This window comes from Lepisma saccharinum, chromosome 25, assembly GCF_977018435.1.
Source record: "Lepisma saccharinum chromosome 25, izLepSacc3.1, whole genome shotgun sequence".
Lineage (NCBI taxonomy): Eukaryota > Metazoa > Arthropoda > Insecta > Zygentoma > Lepismatidae > Lepisma > Lepisma saccharinum.
In genome coordinates, this window is record NC_139253.1 from 5,478,848 (window position 1) to 5,497,203 (window position 18,356).

Below are 18,356 nucleotides of genomic sequence, written 5' to 3' on the forward strand. Positions count from 1 at the left end.
GTTATTTTAATTCCTCCAAAAATTATACTAACGTATTTATATCTCGCGATATTTTTGATCACCGAAACACTACTTTGCTAACAAGATTTAAACAAATCTTAAAAACTGCAATTTTTTTTCGTTAACCATAACTCTATTTACAATATTTACAACTTGTTGTAGTTGTGACTTCTAATAAAGATATGGAGTAAGAAAGGTTTCTATGCATTACAAAATACACAGTTTTCTATTTCCTTAAAAAATTTCCGTTTTCTTGAATTATTTCCCTGCTTTTGTCAAATCTTATTATCGTGTGGCGAAAAGGGAAATCCATACTGTAGAAGTGGAATCAATATTTCTTATATTTACAAATATATCTTACTTATCTCGAATGAAAGGAGAAGATTGTGTTGAATAAAACAAGTGTGTAAGGGTATCCTAGATGGGCCATTTCAAATATTCACAAGTAACTGAGATGTATAACATGCAATCACCATGCCGTGTGAAGGAAAGTTATTTCCTGAAAGCGAATGTTCTTGGACATAAAATAATGTTTTCCTTCATTGTTTCTCTTATTAATGTAGTTGTTTGTAGCAATCTATTAATATTTGTTGTTTCAAGATGTTCATATTCTGTAAACATGTTTCCCAGGACCACCATCGCAATTGTAATAGTCGCAGATTTTCAGCGAATGTCGTGCATCTTCTCTCTTGGGGGAGGGGGTCAAATGACGCTTACTTTTATACGAAAATAACCAGCACACTGATCTTCATCGTAGCGTCGGAAGGTATACATGTGAATCATTGTGTAAAGCTTTGTACAGAGTTCTCTAGTGACATCTAGTATTCTGCATTTACGTTCATAAAAGTTTTCTATATGTAATTCACACGTTAGTTACATGTGTACACTGTACAAAGTTTACTGGAGGAAAAAAATGACTGTCTAAGAGCGTAAATTTCCGTTGATATCCAGCTAACGTCAAAATGAACATGGCGGTTTTAAAGTAGTATACATAGATAATCGTAATTAATGTAATTTTGATGGTTCGATTTTCTTCATTTATATTTATGGTACACAGAACTGCATTTTATTATCATTTTCTGTCTTTGTTATAGGAAATATTCGAATTTAAATTTGAAAGATTTTCTTATGTGTTTCAATGCTGTAAGATAAAACCTTGTGTATGTGTGTTTATTACAAGGGCGAGCCAAATGAAAACCTTCATTTGTTTTTGTTTCTTATCTAGTAGATTTCTGTATGTAAGGTTGCACACGTTTGCTGCATTTTAGCACAGACCTATTGCTGATTTACATATATCTTCAACTTTGAGTTGGTGCCTGTAAACCTTAAGAAGAATAAGTCTTTGTGGTCCACGTGCAGCCACTTATGAGCCATTGAGAAGGCCTTTCCAAACCATCTGCCTGCGAACTGAGGCCATTGTCGAACTTTCTCAAACATTAGTAAACTTACTGGTGTGATAAGAATGTACAGAGATATTGAATTTTCATTTTCCAAGAATTTTCTGTAAGTTTTAGTCTGACAGATGGCAAGAATCCACTCCTCTTCACTGGTGCAAGTGTGTACAGGAGACGCCATCTTTAAAATAGCAAAAATGGCGTTTTGAAGCTCACTTGATTAGTGTTGTAGCCTTGAGGTCGTTTCGTAAATAACAGTTGATACCTCATGTAAACCTGAGCTGCATACAGTCTGTCTTACAATTTTTATTGGAGTTTTATGGTTTTGATTTGAAGTGTGGCTTCATAGTAAAGTGACACTCGTACCTGACACTATACTCGAAAATTAACCCTGGAGAAGCAAATGCAAACTTTGACAAGTTGTACGCCACGTGGCATTTAGAAAATCTGCCTTAAAGCTGTCGTGATGGATAATTTACTTTAAACATTATTGAATACAAATTAATAAAGCTATTTTTAGGTGTTTTATGATTTGGTTTTATAGCAACACTGACGAAATGTTCCAAATTTTGAAATCCAAATTACATTAGTAAGCTTATCCAAAAATTATTAGATATTAGTATCTCATTATCTGTTGTGAACGCTAAAGAGATGGTATCAAGCCTTAATGAGAAAATATTATGCAATGATTAGTTCTATAACGGAATTGCAAATGCCGACCTCGTTCACGGCCTCGAATACATTTATAAGTACAAACAACATACACAACGGTTAAGAATTTTAGACGATCTGGTCGTTACAGTTGTAGACATTTCGGGATTTTGAAAAGTCGCAAAATTTCAATTACATATATAGTTTATGAAAATGTTCTCCCTTAATATGGCAAAATCACATTACGTTTCACTTATTGTGTACAAGAGTTCGATATTTCGGGTTACATCTTTATTACCTGTACAATTTCAAAATTTACAAAGCTCTCATCTCAACACAGTGTAGTCAGCTGTTTATATAATAATTCTACCCCATCTGTGGGCACGAAATAGAGTTAAATGAGTTATTGCGATATACCCGTCTCGAGAATCTGTAGCAAGGCCGCGCATAATTGTGATGAGAATTCGAGTATAGAAAGCGTTCTGAAAACGTGTTGGTATCCGCAGCCGCAGTTTCCCCTCCATGCACTCACTTCTCCTCACGGGTTGTAGAGTCATTACTTGCGCAGATGACTTGTTTTCGTACGTTTGCTCCACAGATTCTCGAACACTGAGAATCGGTTTCGTCTCGCCGACCTCCGTGGAAGAGGGGTTAGCACGCTAAAGGTCGGGTTCGAATCCCGGCCTAGTCATAGGTATTCTTTGAGGGTCTCCCTTCATCAATTTCATCATATCATCACTCATCCTCATCCTTGCGACTGCCTCCCCAATGACGTAGGGATAGTGTCGTCACCTTGTAATCAAGGGGTCCCGAGTTCGATACCCCATGGAGGCACATAGTGGTTCGGATTCCACTTTAAGCTGTACGTCCAGTCCCGATTAGCCTTACTGTGCACAAAGTGGACTTAAAACACCAAATCAACCAACTTTACGCTGTAGGTCCAGTCCCGATTAGCCTTACTGTACATAAAGTGGACTTAAAGCACCAAATCAATCAATCAATCAAATTTACAATCGCTTCTCGGTTCATCCATCCTTAAAGCTATTTAAGCATTTCCTTCACTTAAAAACACATAAGTGCAGGCTTCTGTGCATTCTTCTCCATTTTCACTTAAGATCGAGAAAATTCGTACGTTCAGTTCACTTAGCACTTTAAACTGTTTAAGTTCAGAAAGAAGACGCGCCTATATTTTTCTAACTGCAACAAGCTGTTTCCATCTCTCACATTGCTTACGTCCTTAATTTTGTTCGTCTTTTGATCTCTGAGCATCTCGTTTCTACTTACCGCCAAATTTTCTCACAGTCTATAATTATATTACATTTCCTCCTTTTACCTGTCGCGTACGCATTCCGTTCTTAGCACATTTGCTAATTCCTTCCTTCGCACTTTGAGTGTGTCTCATCATTTATGCTCTTTGTTCCACTTTCTCCGCCAGAGTACACTCCTCCAAGATTCTTTAGCATTTCAGTTCTAGAAAGCATTCTGCAACGTAAATGCTATGGAGCTCGTTAGAGATAATTTGTCTATTAACATACGTCTTTTGAAAGATTCATAATATACGTTAACGTGCTATTCTCTGTTTTAGTGGAATTGAGAATCAAGGTCAAGTCTGGCATGGGGGTAACTTAGGGCCTAATTTTGAGGGAGCAGAATCAGAATTGGAGCCTAATTTTGAGGGACTAGAAACAGAATTTGAGCCTAATTTTAAAGAATCAGAATTGGGGCCTAATTTTGAGGGAGCATAATCAGAATTGTGGCCTAATTTTGAGGGAGCAGAATCAGAGTTGCAGCCTAATTTTGAGGAAGCAGAATCAGAATTGGGGCCTAATTTTGAGGGAGCAGAATCAGAATTGGGGCCTAATTTTGAGGGAGCAGAATCGGAATTGGGGCCTAATTTTGAGGGAGCAGAATCACATTGGAGCCTAATTTTGAGGGAGCAGAATCACATTGGAGCCTAATTTTGAGGGAGCAGAATCAAAATTGGGCCTAATTTTGAGGGAGCAGAATCAGATTGGAGCCTAGTTTTGAGGGAGCAGAATCAGAATTGGAGCCTAATTTTAAGGGAACAGAATCAGATTGGAGCCTAATTTTGAGGGGGCAGAATCAGAATTGGGGCCTAATTTTGAGGGAGCAGAATCAGATTGGAGCCTAATTTTGAGGGAGCAGAATCAAAATTGGGCTTAATTTTGAGGGAGCAGAATCAGAATTGGGGTTTAATTTTGAAAGAGCAGAATAAGACTATTAGCCTAATATTGAGGGGACAGATTCAGACTTGGGGCCTAATTTTGAGGGGACATATTCAGACATGGGGCCTAATTTTGAGGGATCAGAATCAGAATTGGGGCCTAATTTTGAGGGGACAGGTTCAGACATGGAGCCTAATTTTTGAGGGAGCAGAATCAGAATTGGGGCCTAATTTTGAGGGGACAGATTCAGACTTGTTGCCTTATTTTGAGGGAGCAGGTTCAGACTTGGGGCCTAATTTTGAGGGGGCAGAAACAGACTTGCCTCAAGGTGAAACCTTCTCCTCACCCTGGGCTGCTTTTCACTCTTCTGTCTTCCTTATACCCGTGTTGCCAGACATGTATACTGGTGGTAAAATCGACGGCTGTGTGTACTCTCCACCCTGGGGAACTCCTGATATCTTCGCGTGTTTGTACGATTTATTCTCGATTCAGGAACTATGGAAATTACAATGAAGACAGTGCATTCTCAGGAACTGGCATTTACCAGTTAGATATTTCAGTGAAATGTCTTCCCAACTCAGGAAGTCCTACTAATTATCTTGGGGATAACTATCTATCAAATAGTTAACATTACGCACATCTATGTAACTGCTAACCTAAGCTAACCTACAAGCAAAAGTTCTGCAATATACTCAAAATATATTAGAGGAAAGAATAAACTCCCCATAAAGAATAGTACTTTATGAATACCCTGTATATCCATTTGCAGATAAAGTCCCGGTATCATTATAAAGAAACATAGCTTGAACAGTACCTTCTTCCTCAGTTGTAGGAATTCCAGCCAACCATAATTTTTCAACAAGATAGGGAACCCCCTCATTGGTCCAGGGATGTTCAAGGTCTCTGGATAGGCATTTTCCTGACAGGTGGATAGGCCGTGATGGACATATTCCCTGGCCACCGCGCTCTCCTGATATCACAACCTTGGATTTCTTCTTCTGGGGGTATGTCAAAGACTGTGTTTACCGCACTCCTGTTCCAGATGTTGCTATGGAAAGTATCCTAACTGTTACTGGTGATATGCTGGGGAGTGTATGGGCAGAAGTGGACCGCCTTGATGTTCTGACAGCAACTAGAGAGGCACACATTGAGGTGTACATATAAACGTGGAGAGTTGTAGCTCATTTTGCAATCAACAGCAGTGTTCTATTGCATGCAGTTTCAGAGCTATGTTTTTTTTGTAATGGTACCGGGATTTTATGATCACCCTGTATACGTAAGTAGTATTTTCAGGATAAAGTGAAGTAACGATAAGAACCTCTCAAATACCGGTCCTTACATCTTCCACTTCCCTACCGAGGCAGCGGTTGCTGAGTTGGAAACATCGGTTCCTGGACATCCTGAGATAGAACATTACCGCTTGTACAGTCACGGACACTTCTGGATGTAAATGATTGCATTGAAAGTAAATGAGAGTGTTGCCACCCAGAAGTGTCCGTGACTGTACAGTTTATTGGCGCTTCCATCGTATGGCCCCTCGAGAAACTAGTGGTTACACATCAAGGAAGTGCGATACAGTTTCTCATTTTGGGCGAAAACTCTTTTGCAATGGAAAATAAATATTACTTTCTCCTCGTAACTCACTCACAACTTTAACATCGGCGAATCTCCAAAACTAACTAATTTTCAATTTAATCTTCACCACGCGCATATTTAAAGCAATAAGTCACGTTTATTGAACAATAGGTGACTTAATGTGTTCATAAATCAATTAGTGTATCTAATCTTGTCTTCTCGCTTGCAATATGAGTCTCTCTCTTCCCTCCCTCCCAGCCTCCTCTCTCTCTTTCTTTCTAGTCCCAACACAGCGTGTTCGATAATAAAACCTTTCAAGGAAGCAACTTCTAAATAAATACTACTAAAAGTCAAATAGCCTGCAGGCATTTAGGAATTTTGAACCACATTAACACGTTAAGGGGATATGGCGGATTCATATATCCAGCTGGATCCCTTGGGTCGACGGATTATATACGAGGGGAAGTCAAAAATTATCCGCACTTTCGCCAAAACTTTATTTAGGTTGCCCACACTGCCTTCAGCGTTCAAGTGCTAAAAGGTGGTACTCCTGTTGTTACGTGGCCGGGGTCTTATCTCAATCGCTCCAGTTTTCTTTCTTTTGTTTCACAGTAAACATGGCCGCTCCGTTGGCACCAAGGAAGAGAAGTGATCAGTGATCAGATTTCTCTGGTCTCAAGGTGTGTCAGGGGCTGAAATTCGTCGTAGGCTTTCTGAACAATACGGGGACAGCCCTCTACCGTGTAGAAGTTTGTATGAAGCTCGAAGTGTTAGCAGCACGCCCATCAACATCCTCCACTGATGGGAAGATTCAACAAGTTCAAGAGATGATTCTGACGAACCGACGGGTGACAGTCGATGAGGTGGCATAAGCCTGCGATCAGTTTCAGCCCCTGACACACCTTGAGACCAGATAAATCGGATCACTGATCTCTGTTCTTACTTGGTGCCAGCCGAACGACAAAAGAAAGCAAATGGAGCGATAAAGATCAAGTCTCTGCCACGTAAGCACACAAGTACCACCTTTTAGCACGCGAACGCTGAAGTCAGTGCAGCCAACTTACTAAAGACAGTTATGGCGAATATGTGGATAACTTTTGTTGTATCAGCACTGGCAATTTCTAACATACAAGTATGTAAAATGCATATAATTGTATCCCTGAAACATTGACCTGGCGTCTAAGAGTGTGTGTGTATGTTGGGAATTTCCAGTGCTTATAAACTTCTCCATATAGTACCGATGTTCTCCTATCATTACAGAACTTTCTTGATCCTCAAAAGTTATGTTTTCAAATGTTCACTTACGGCTCACGAAATTTATGACTGTGTACATGGTAAAATCATATCACATGTCACTATTTTATACAAGAGCTCGACTTCTAAAGTTGTATTTTGATTTCCTAGGTAATTTTGAAATTTATCAAAGCTTTCATCTCAACGCAGCATAGATAGTTGTTTATGTAACAATTCTGCCCCATCTGTAGGCACGAAAGAAAGATGATATTGCGATATACACTCAGTCTCAGGAATCTTTGGATCAAGGCCGCGCATAACAATAGTGAAAGGGAGAAAAAGATCTAGCAGAGCGAAGCAGTGAACGCTGCTGTAAACGGCTGGTAGCTGAAACCGCGTTTTCCTATCCAAACACTGATACAACTGTTACTAGGACAAGAAGCTGTTTTTTAATAGTTAGAGAACCGGTTTAAAGCAATCTGTAAGCTTAAGTGTAAACCTATTTAAAAAGTTGTGCCATCACATGTTCATTGGTTGAGCCCTTGTTTTCGTTGCTTGCTCCAGAGATTACCTGGACAGAGTGTAGAAGTAGTGGACAATGTAAGCTACTTTTACAAGCGTTATGCTGAGTTTTATCCACAAATCCTCTTGCTTGTGAGAATTGAGTAAAACAGGGCGATATATTGTAGCTTGGTGTTGCGGGAATCCGAGTACTTGTGTAGGATGAATACAGAATGGTTAATCCCCCGACGAGCACGCGCTCTAGTGTCGTGCCTGGGAATGTTTTACGACGGGAAACGGCGCTCCTAACAGCCGACGTCTCGCACGCTCGTTCCACCATCAAATTGTTTAAACATGGGGAAATTCCCCGACCGGCGGCTCGTCCAGCCATGATAATTAGGGCTGTAAAAAGCTACGCCTGGAAGTGTGATATTTCGGCCTGCATGATCAAACAACAGTTTTCCTACCTGCCATTCGGGCGGAGGGTGTAATGTTCTGCTCGGTCGAACTTTCATAGGTGCTGTGAGGGGGAGGAGGGTGAAAATACGGTTGTATCTAAAGGGAAATCCCTGTATTCTGGAATTACCCACCATACTTGGATCTTGCAATACAATAAGGTAAAGTTTCCACGTGCATATAGCATGAAAGCACATAGTGGTATATTCTCGATCTTGGCCATTTTGAAATTGATGTGATGAGCACCACGCTTCGGCCGCCTTTACCCGGAAAAATTCGGACATTAGATCACCCACCCCAGTACTGATAATTCTGTGGAATTAGTATAAACAAAATATATGACTTACCTATAAATAATCAGATATACTCTGTCCCAACTGCGCAAGTAGTCACGCGAGACGGCTCCACCAATGAATACGCGCGAGTGAACGGGATTACATGGAGGGGAAAAGGCCTTCGCGTCAGCGTGTATTGCTTCGCTCTGCCCACTCGATTGCACCCCTTCTCCTCCCTCTTCTCGGCCGTTATGTGCGGCCTTGCTCCAAAGATTCCCCGGACAGAGTATATACATCCCTTTTGTATGTGTGCAAAAGAATTAATAGTGAAATTTAGTCGGTATACACACTGTCTCGGGAATCTGTGGAGCAAGGTTGCGTATAACAGCAAAGACGGGGAGAATGTGAGTGGGCTGAACAAAGCAGTACGCGCTGCTGGTAGCTGCAGCCGCGTTCTCCCTCTCACGCGTTAATTGGTCGAGTCCTTGCGAATCGTACTTGCGCAGAGGACTTGTTTTCTTTCGCTTGCTCCATAGGTTCTCGATTCCCGTTTCCAACGCAGCATTTTCTTGTTAAGTTTTGTTTCCTCTTTTGACCTCGCATTATTTTGCAGCCTGATCCGTGGTCATTGCCATTTATGAACACGTTAATATTATTGCTTTCTGTTTGGTCAAAATAGATGTTTTATATCTCTTTTTTGATAATTGAACGAACAAAGATAAGATACCTTATGGCGATCAACTTTTCTTCCTTTTCTTACTACTAGACGGAACATCGGATTATCGAAACTCTACAGTATTTTAGGCTAAACCTGTGGCGCAGTGGTAATCACAGGGTGCTACGACGCCATGAGTCCCAGGTTCGAAACCCGACTTTCGTGAGTCTCTCTTCATCAGTTTCATTATCTCACTCATCCTCAGCGTCGCGATTAGCCACAAGTGGCACAAAAGCGAAGTAAAATAAACCAAACTACACTATACTACACAGATATAAACACCAGGTTGTTTTTTTGCCATTATTGCCATTAATCTATATAATAAACTGACAATATACATATTTTATTGTAATTATTACACATAATTAATACTCATCACTCTGCATAATGATTTTACATTATTCTATATAATTACTAACCAACTAACACTCTAGCCTTCTTAAACCCGAAGGTTCATGGCTGCAGCAACACAGATATTCTTCTGTCCCTATCTTTAGCAAGTATTTACTCTTTTCCATCCCTATCGATTTCCTTTAGGTCTATCTCAACGTTGTCCCTCCATCTTCGTCTTGGCCTTCCTACAGGTCTCTTACCATCAGGTTTTCCAACAAGAATCCTGTAAACTCCTCTTTCCTCTACCATTCGTGCCACATGGCCTGCCCACCTAAGTCCCTTCTAATATTCCTACCGTTGTTTTCGAGATAATTGATTTTTCTTGCAAGAATGGAACCTTCCCTCATGTATTTTATCGACCCCACTAACATGCACTGATGGTCTCCGTGGGTCTGTAGCGGTTTATCTCGGCCTATTGGAGATATTAGCGAGGCAGTCTTCGCTCCACTTCGTCTGTCATCCGTTAAGCGAGAGGCGACCACATAATTCTTCATTAGGTGCTTCACGTGCTGATGGATGAAGCTCAGACTCTGAGGAAGAATAAGGCATTTCTCTTAAGCTATTGGCTGAAGGAAAACGTACGTCAAGACACCGTGCCTCCATTTGTCTATTGTTGCCCGTATCCATTGTTTGCAGGGACTGTGGCTTCCATTATTGTGAAGAAATTTATAAATAACTGCTCTGTGTTAAGCTGCATTAATATTTTTTGCCGTTGTAACAATACGCTTCTTTACATTTTCAATTACTGCATTTTTCACAAGAGGATGCACCGGCCGTATGTGAAAAAAGCGTTTCCTTATGCATAAGCTGTCCTCCATTGCGGAATTTTTTCCACAGCGCGCTACGGCGAAAGGTTCGAATCCCGGCCTAGTCATATACTCTAACCCGGGAATCTCTGGAGCAAGGCCGCGCATAAAGGTAGAGGAGGGGAGTAAGCGAGTGGGCGGAGCGAAGCAGTACACGCTGCTGCAAGCACTTGTAGTTGCTGTCGCGTACCACTTACAGGCAATTCCGTTCCCTCTCACGTGTTCATTGGCTGAGCCATCACGAGTCACTACTTGCGCAGACTTGTTTTCGTTTGTGCTCCAGAGATTCCCGGGACAGAATATATGTGTTATTTGTGAGTGACACTCCATCAGTTTCATTTTAACACTCTTCCTCAACGTCGCGATTAGCAAAATTGGCAGAAAAGCAACGTTACAAAATTACCCCGTATTCTGTTCTGGGATTCTCTGGAGCAAGCGAACTAAAACAATTATCTGCGCAAGTATTGACTCGAGAGGACAACAGTGAGCTCATGAGAAGAGAATTGAGTGCATGGAGAGGGAAAAATAGCTACCAGCTGTTTGCAGCAGCACGCACAGTTTTGCTCCGCTTACTCGCTTTCTCCCCTTTTCAAAGGTTATGCACGGCCTTGCCGCACAGATTCCAGATACAGAGTGTGTGTAAAATTTTCGGGGCTTTATAAGAAACTCTGACATCAACGTTTAGGCATAATTTGGACTACAGTTTGGCACCAACATCTTTTGATTAGAGTACGTGGTTGTACACTATGAGACGAAAAAAACGGCTCAATTCATAAATTTTGTAGCTATGAAACTCCCGTCACGTGGGAGTTCTTGAGCAACAAATATCATTCCATCTATATAAACTTGTTCTGATATTGCTTTCATAGAAATTATTAAACGCGTTGCGCTAACCACTACGCCGCTGATGTTGGCTTGAACTTAAACGGAATCTGTACCAGTTCATACGTTGCAATTCATTAATTTGCGTGTTTTTGTATGTAAATGACATTTCACTTTGTGATAACGTTTCATTTCCATACAATTTCACTAGATTGGTATTTAACCCGGTTGTATATACTTACTGTTTGTGAGAAATTGTTACTAATTTACAGTACCCGTTATCATTTATCATAGATATATTTTGATTTAATCATAATGATCAAATCTTATTACCAATTACAAAATTATCAAACTTATATGAGTAAATAAGGAAATATTGCTACAAAGGAATCAACAATGGTCAGAAACATATTAGATTTCATATTTCTTAACCGCTTTAATATATACAAGCTTCAAATTATCAGTTTGACGTACTAAGGCCAAACCAATTTTTTTTTTCGTCTCGCAGGTTCGCAAGGGACAAGGCGCCATCTTGGTTGAAGAAGAAGTCCAACTGAGTGACGTCAAGATATTGAGGAGAATATGACAAAGGATAGATTTATACTAATTGGTGTGGCCTTAATACAGTATCAACATGTAGATGTGCTAATGTTCATGAACTAATGCATGCGAAAAATTCCGCATTTATGTTTCGAGTGAATTTTCCATTCATTTAACATGGCCAGTGAATAAAATGAGTGCCATATTAATTTGGTAATAAGTTTAATACATTAACTACTGAAATATTATGTTCGTAACACAATTATTATAACTCAAGTCAGGATGAAATGAAACTACATCTCAATATGGTGAATTACTAACAATTTCTCACAACAAAAGTAGTATATCATTTATGGAAAATATATTAAATAATTAAAATAATTAATGGCTTCTATTTTTAATTTTTTTGTTTTCTAAAAACGTTATTTTAATATTATATACTGCAATGCTGAAACACACAGCAATATTATTGAAGAATTTGTACTTTCTTATAAATTGTATTGAATCGAATTGAAGATAATAAAGTTTAAAGTAATGTACATTTTGTATGATTTATATGTATCATGAAGGCACTATAGTTTCTTATGTACGGTGTTTTAATATCTGGCCAGAAGAATGCGCTGTGCATGGCAGTCATCCTAAGGTGCCGAAGACTGTATTGAAATGACCTATAGAAATGGCTATCTGGGTGTAGTTTCGGTTTTAAATACGATTTGTTTATTTTGTGTTTCTTTAGTGATGAGGATATAGCAGTGATTGATTTGTTTATCTCAGTAATCCCACTAACATATGTATTTTTAATTCTTAAAGGATTTTTAGCACAATACTATACAGATTTGCCATGATAGTTCGTAATGGAACAACTTTTAGGATAATATTTTCCGTGATACTAAAGCTGATATATTTCTTTGGTTGTATCTACTTATGATTTATTGTCTGTACTGATAATAAATGATGGGATACAAAAATCGATTAAAATTGCGCTTTCAGAGCGAGTTTCAACATAGTGATTTATGAGAGACTAAATGGAGGAGGCACCGGGTACGATCCCTGTACTCTCACTAGCCAAGACCCGGGTTCAATCACCGTAGAGTGTAATTGAATATGGTTCGGATCTTCCTTCGGAGTAGTTAGCACAGCGTGCTACGATGACGGTTTCGAATCCCAGCCTGGACACGGGTGTTTTATAAGTGTGCGTTCATCAATTTCATCATATCATCACTCATCATCTTCGTCGCGATTAGCCAGAAGAGGCGGAAATGTGACCTTAAGTAACAAAAATCTAAATCGTGCCTCTGTTGAAAAGATAACAACTTTATATCATCTATTAATTTTCATAGCCGACAGAAAGCCATATTCTGAACATGACAATAACGCTGATGTACTGTCATATTTAGATTTGAGATGGTTAGTCTAAATCATAGTTCCCCTTTTTGCAATTAAAATAATAGTTTTGTTCATATGATTAACCTTAAATTATACACTTAATGCATTAAATGTTTCTGGATTTTGCAATTTGAACGAGTTCGAATAAATACGATGTTTAATAGTAAATGTGTACACTAGGACAGATCGTATTCTGCAATATTTTGATTTCACGTTTATAACTGTTATTTTTTGACTGATAATATTAAAAAGCAATCTACACATTAGGTGTGTTATTTTAAAGAAGCAAGATAGAAACAATCCGATTTATAATAAACTCGATTTAAAATGTGCGTATTTAAATTGATAGCATCAAGGTTTATATGCAAAGGTTGTGCTGATAGCGTAATTTAATTTCTGATTGGACGCTGTTACACGTCAGACTCGAATATGTGTAAATATGATGAACCAGTCAAAACTTCAAATATAACCGATTATATTTCTAGAGAAGAGATTCCGAATCGTATATTCAACTCGCTGTCACACCTATTTTAATTATTAATATTTTCTAATTGATATAAACAGATTTGAAAAAAATGACAACATACGAGATAAATATACTAAACACGCATCCTTCCTCTGAAACCGGATTAACTCTTATCTCGCTAAAGCAAGCAGCGAAAGTTGCCAGAAGTTCAAGGGTTTAGCTACGACGATAGCAGCACGATAAATTATGGCGGGACATACTTAGCCGTGAATTACTTCCGGAGATAACTTGGAGGATAAATAGATGGGAACAGGCAGAATCGCAGAGATTTCAGCACCGCTCGAAAAGGCTTGACAACTGATCTCCCTCTCCTGAAAAACGAGCAACAGGGCAAGAAAGTGTTTCCTTGGATGCCAGAACAAAATGCGCCATCTCTGGAATTATTGCTCATAATTTTCAATGGACATGTCGCAAAAGAATAGCAAATTTTTGCAAATCCGCAACGGCTCGAGTTTATTTCGCTCTCATCTTGTAGTGTCATCTTTTTCCTTCGAAGCAATAACACGTATAAATTTACCGTTCTTAGTTTTCGGGATCGGAAAGCACGTATATATCCTGCATGTTATGCAACCAAACAAATTCCAATCAACATTGGGTTGCATAACACTAAGGATATGTACGTGCTTTCCAATCCCGAAGACGAAGGACGGTAAATTTATTAATCTACACTTTTTCAAATTTCCATTACTCTTCAGATATGTCAAGTAGCGAAAATAGGGGTAACCTTGCACTGGAACATGTTTTCAGTTTACTGATGACCAGGATAAAATTAACTATTATCAGCCCCGGCAAAAATATTCGAAAAAATCATGCACTGTTACATATTTACTCACGTAAAACCTGTAATATCATCGTTTCAACATGGCTTTGTACCACGTAGATCAGTGTTGATCAATCTCTCCGATATTACCAATTTTATAAGTTCAACCTTGGACGAAGGAGGTCAAGTTGACGCAATATTTACAGACTTCTGCAAAGCATTCGACTTGGTTAACCACGATATCTTATTAAGTAAATTAGCATGCTTCAATATTTCTGAACCACTGCGCCAATTGTTCGCTTCCTATTTGCAGAACCGTAAGCAGTACGTGACGCATAAAGGCCACACATCTTCAGAGATAAGAGTCACCTCTGGAGTACCTCAGGGGTCTAACCTTGGGCCACTTCTTTTCACATTACTTATTAACGATTTGCCGGATTCATTTGAAAACACACAAATTGCTGTTTGCAGATGACCTGAAATTTTACAGGAAAATAAGCAAACAAGATGACAGTGTGCAACTTCAAAATGATGTTACAAAGTTAGAAACGTGGACAAAAATCAATGATTTAACACTAAATATCAGTAAATGCCATTATGTAATATATAGTCGAAAGAAAAACCCAGTTGAATTTCAGTATCAAACAATACTCTAGCAAGAAATTTTACAGTCAAGGATTTAGGGGTTATTTTTGATTCAAATCTTACTTTTAATAAACACGTAGAACAAATAATTAGTGAAGCGTTCAAGAGCCTTGGGTTCATTCTTAGAATGGGGAGGGATTTGAAGAGTATAGACACACTAAAAGCTTTGTATTATTCGTATGTAAGACCAAAACTCGAATATGCATCTGTTATATGGAATACAGACACAGCAAAGTACAGTGTAGCAATTGAAAGAGTCCAATCGAGATTTCTTAGATTTTTAAAATACAAATTTCAGAAAGTTTACCCCACATTTGAACACTACGACAACCTAATATATGAAAGTCGGTTTACAAAGCTGTGTCATAGAAGAACGTTACAGGAAATAGTATTCTTGTGGAAGTTGTTAAATAACGAAGTAGATGCTGAACATCTACTCTGCCAGATACATTTTCGAATCCCGTCGTCGAAAACTAGACTCAAGAACGAAGTTTTTCTTATAAAGAAGGCTAGATCGGAAATTAAAAAGAAATCTCCATTGTGGAGAATGTGCACCAGTTACAATAAATTGCTAATCAAGAATAACACCTTGACATCTTTTCTATGAACCTAAGGGACCTCAGTAAAGCCACTATTAACACAATAACCTAAGCTTAAACACATAATTTCCTAATGAAATGATATGTGATCAAGTGTGTGTGTGTGTATATATAGGAAATAATTTTAAATGTATTTTATGTAGGCGTGTGTGTGTGTATATATATATATATTACAGAAATATATGTAATTGTATTCACTATGTATCCTTCGCATGGGCTCTGTAATTAGGTATGTACCTGTTGAGTTCGATAAACAAATAAATAAATAAACTAACTGACCCGAAGGTTTATGGCTACAGCAACACAAGCAGAATTCTTTTTGAGAAACCTGATGGTATTAATATGAGACCAGTAAGAATGTCAAGACAAAGATTGAGGATAATGTCGAGATGGACCTAAAGATAAGGATGGGAAAGATTGGATTGATCTTGCCCAGGATAGGGACAGATTGTGTTACTGAAGCCATAAACTTTCTGGTTTAAGAAGGCTAGACAGTTAGTTAGCTTTGCAGACAGGCTTTAGAAGGATTCAGAAGACTCTGAGTTGTTTATCATGACTTGGCCTAGGATTTTCATGACTTAGCATATTTTTTTGATAAGGGTGATGTGTTCCCCAAACACATAGAAATTCATATTATGAAGAAACTAATAAAATCAAGGTTCTTTTTAAGGGCATATTTTGGCATATTTGGCCATTTCTGCGTGATAGAGCATATTGTGATCGATTTTCGGTCATATTCAGCATATTTTTGCATTTTCAAGAAATATAGTCATTTTAAAGTGGATTCGTTTTTACTCCCACGTTTACTCGAGAGTTTGTTTTCTTTGGACTGTAGAAAAATCTTTTTCATTTTTATTTGAAAATTTGGAGAAAGTATTCATTGAGCATTGCAACTCAGGGTGCATAACTAAAAATAGTACTTATGTGAAAATATCTCAGCACGTAGATATTGATGTTTGAAACAGTCCAGTTATAAGGGCATATTTTTCAAATTATAGTGCATATTTTGTAAAATTTTATGTCATAAGAGCATATTTTATTTTACATATTTTGTTTTTTTTTAAGTCATAAAAATTCTAGCACTAATCATGACATATTACCCCCTCTTTCCCACCAATCAATCAAATTTCTAAGGAAATGGAAAAGATAAGTTTTTCTTTTTCCATAATCAATTGCGAGCAGAGTTCGAAACATACCAGAACAAAATTTTTCATCTAGCCCGTCTCTGATTGTTTACATGTTAATAATTCGTCTCCAGATTCTTGAAGACTTGTACTCAAAGAACAGATTTATATTTTCCAAAGGGTTTAGTGGATAATACAGTAGACCTCCGTGGTGGAGTGGTTAGCACAGCACAGTACGGCGTCATGGGTCCCGGGCATAGGTATTCTTTGTGAGAGTCTATCAATTTCATCACACCATCACTCACGAACCAAAACAATCGGTCGATCAATGCGAGGAAAATATGGGAAATGTTGAAAATATTATTTTGATTGCGTTTCCGGTAATAACATAGCACTGTAGCTATGGTACAAGAACTTTATAGACACCCAGTATAGACTTACTGGAAATCCCATACTTTGGAGAAAGACGCTGATGAAGTGGAAGCCCCGGAAGGTCCCAGAGCTAATAAATGAAGAACAAAACCGATGGGGAGGAGAGGAAAGGAAGATGGAAGAAGAGGAGACCGTTAATTGCAATGTGAGTAGTAGTTGCCAGGGTGATATTATCTTCTCCATCGCCCCTCTTCATCATCAGATGTATTCGATCTTCCCCAAGGTATCTACGGGTGGAGATCGACCATTAGGGGAAGGTCCGTTATGACGAACAGTATTGGTTCAGACTGATCTCTTCATTTTGGAAGCAGCGGGTTCGGTGAAAATATCAATCTTTTCAATTATGTCGCTAGTAGCCCTTTGTGTCTTTCTTGTGATCGCGGCGACGAGCGGTGAACTGATGAAATAGATAAGGGAGCAAACACGTGTGAACATGTATTGTTTCTCTTGGATTTTAATCTGGAACACTGCCTTCATAGCTCGTTACGATACTCTACACTTGAATGAGACTAGCTAACCACTAGACCAGTATGCATTAACAATCCATTGCCAAATAACATATTATTAAAAACGTCGAGAAACTTGAAAATAAACTTCAAATCAGTTTTCTGAAGTTCATTTACACTAATTTACATTTCCTATATTGTTCTAATTGACACTTTCTTAATATTGTTCTATATCACATTTCCTTAATATTGTAAAATATCACATTTTCTTAACATTATCTGTATCACATTTTCTTAACATCGTTGTCTCACATTTCTTTAATATTTTTCCAATTTACACTTCCTTAATATATTTCCAATTTCCTTAGTATTGTTCTGTTTCATATTTCCTCAATATTATTCTATATCACATTTTCTTAATATTGTTGTAATGTATATTTCCTTAATATTCTTATAATTTACACTTCCTTAACATTGCTCTAATTTCACTTTGTTAGTATTGTTCTAATTTACACTCTTCAATATTTTCTAATTTACACTCTTCAATATTTTCTAATTTAGACCCTTAAAATTCTTTTATATGTCCTTAATGTTGTTCTAATTTACACTTCCTTATATTCTTCTAATTTACACATCCTTAATATTCTTCTAATTTACCCTTCCTTAATATTCTTCAAATTTACACTTCCTTATATTCTTCTAATTTACACATCCTTAATATTCTTCAAATTTACACTTCCTTATATTCTTCTAATTTACACATCCTTAATATTCTTCTAATTTACACTTCCTTAATATTGTTCTATTTTACATTTTCCTAATATTGTTCCAATTAACACTTCCTTGATATTATCGTTAAAACCGCAGTTTGTGGTTTATTAGCAGAAATTC

General features: G+C 38.0%; 1 protein-coding gene across 5 annotated transcripts in view; it reads left to right on the forward strand.

Moving 5' to 3' along the window:
* The window catches only part of LOC145978916 (agrin-like), a 1,115,983-nt gene that overhangs the window by 819,043 nt on the left and 278,584 nt on the right, over positions 1-18,356 (forward strand). The gene's annotated exons all lie outside the window — the stretch shown is intronic.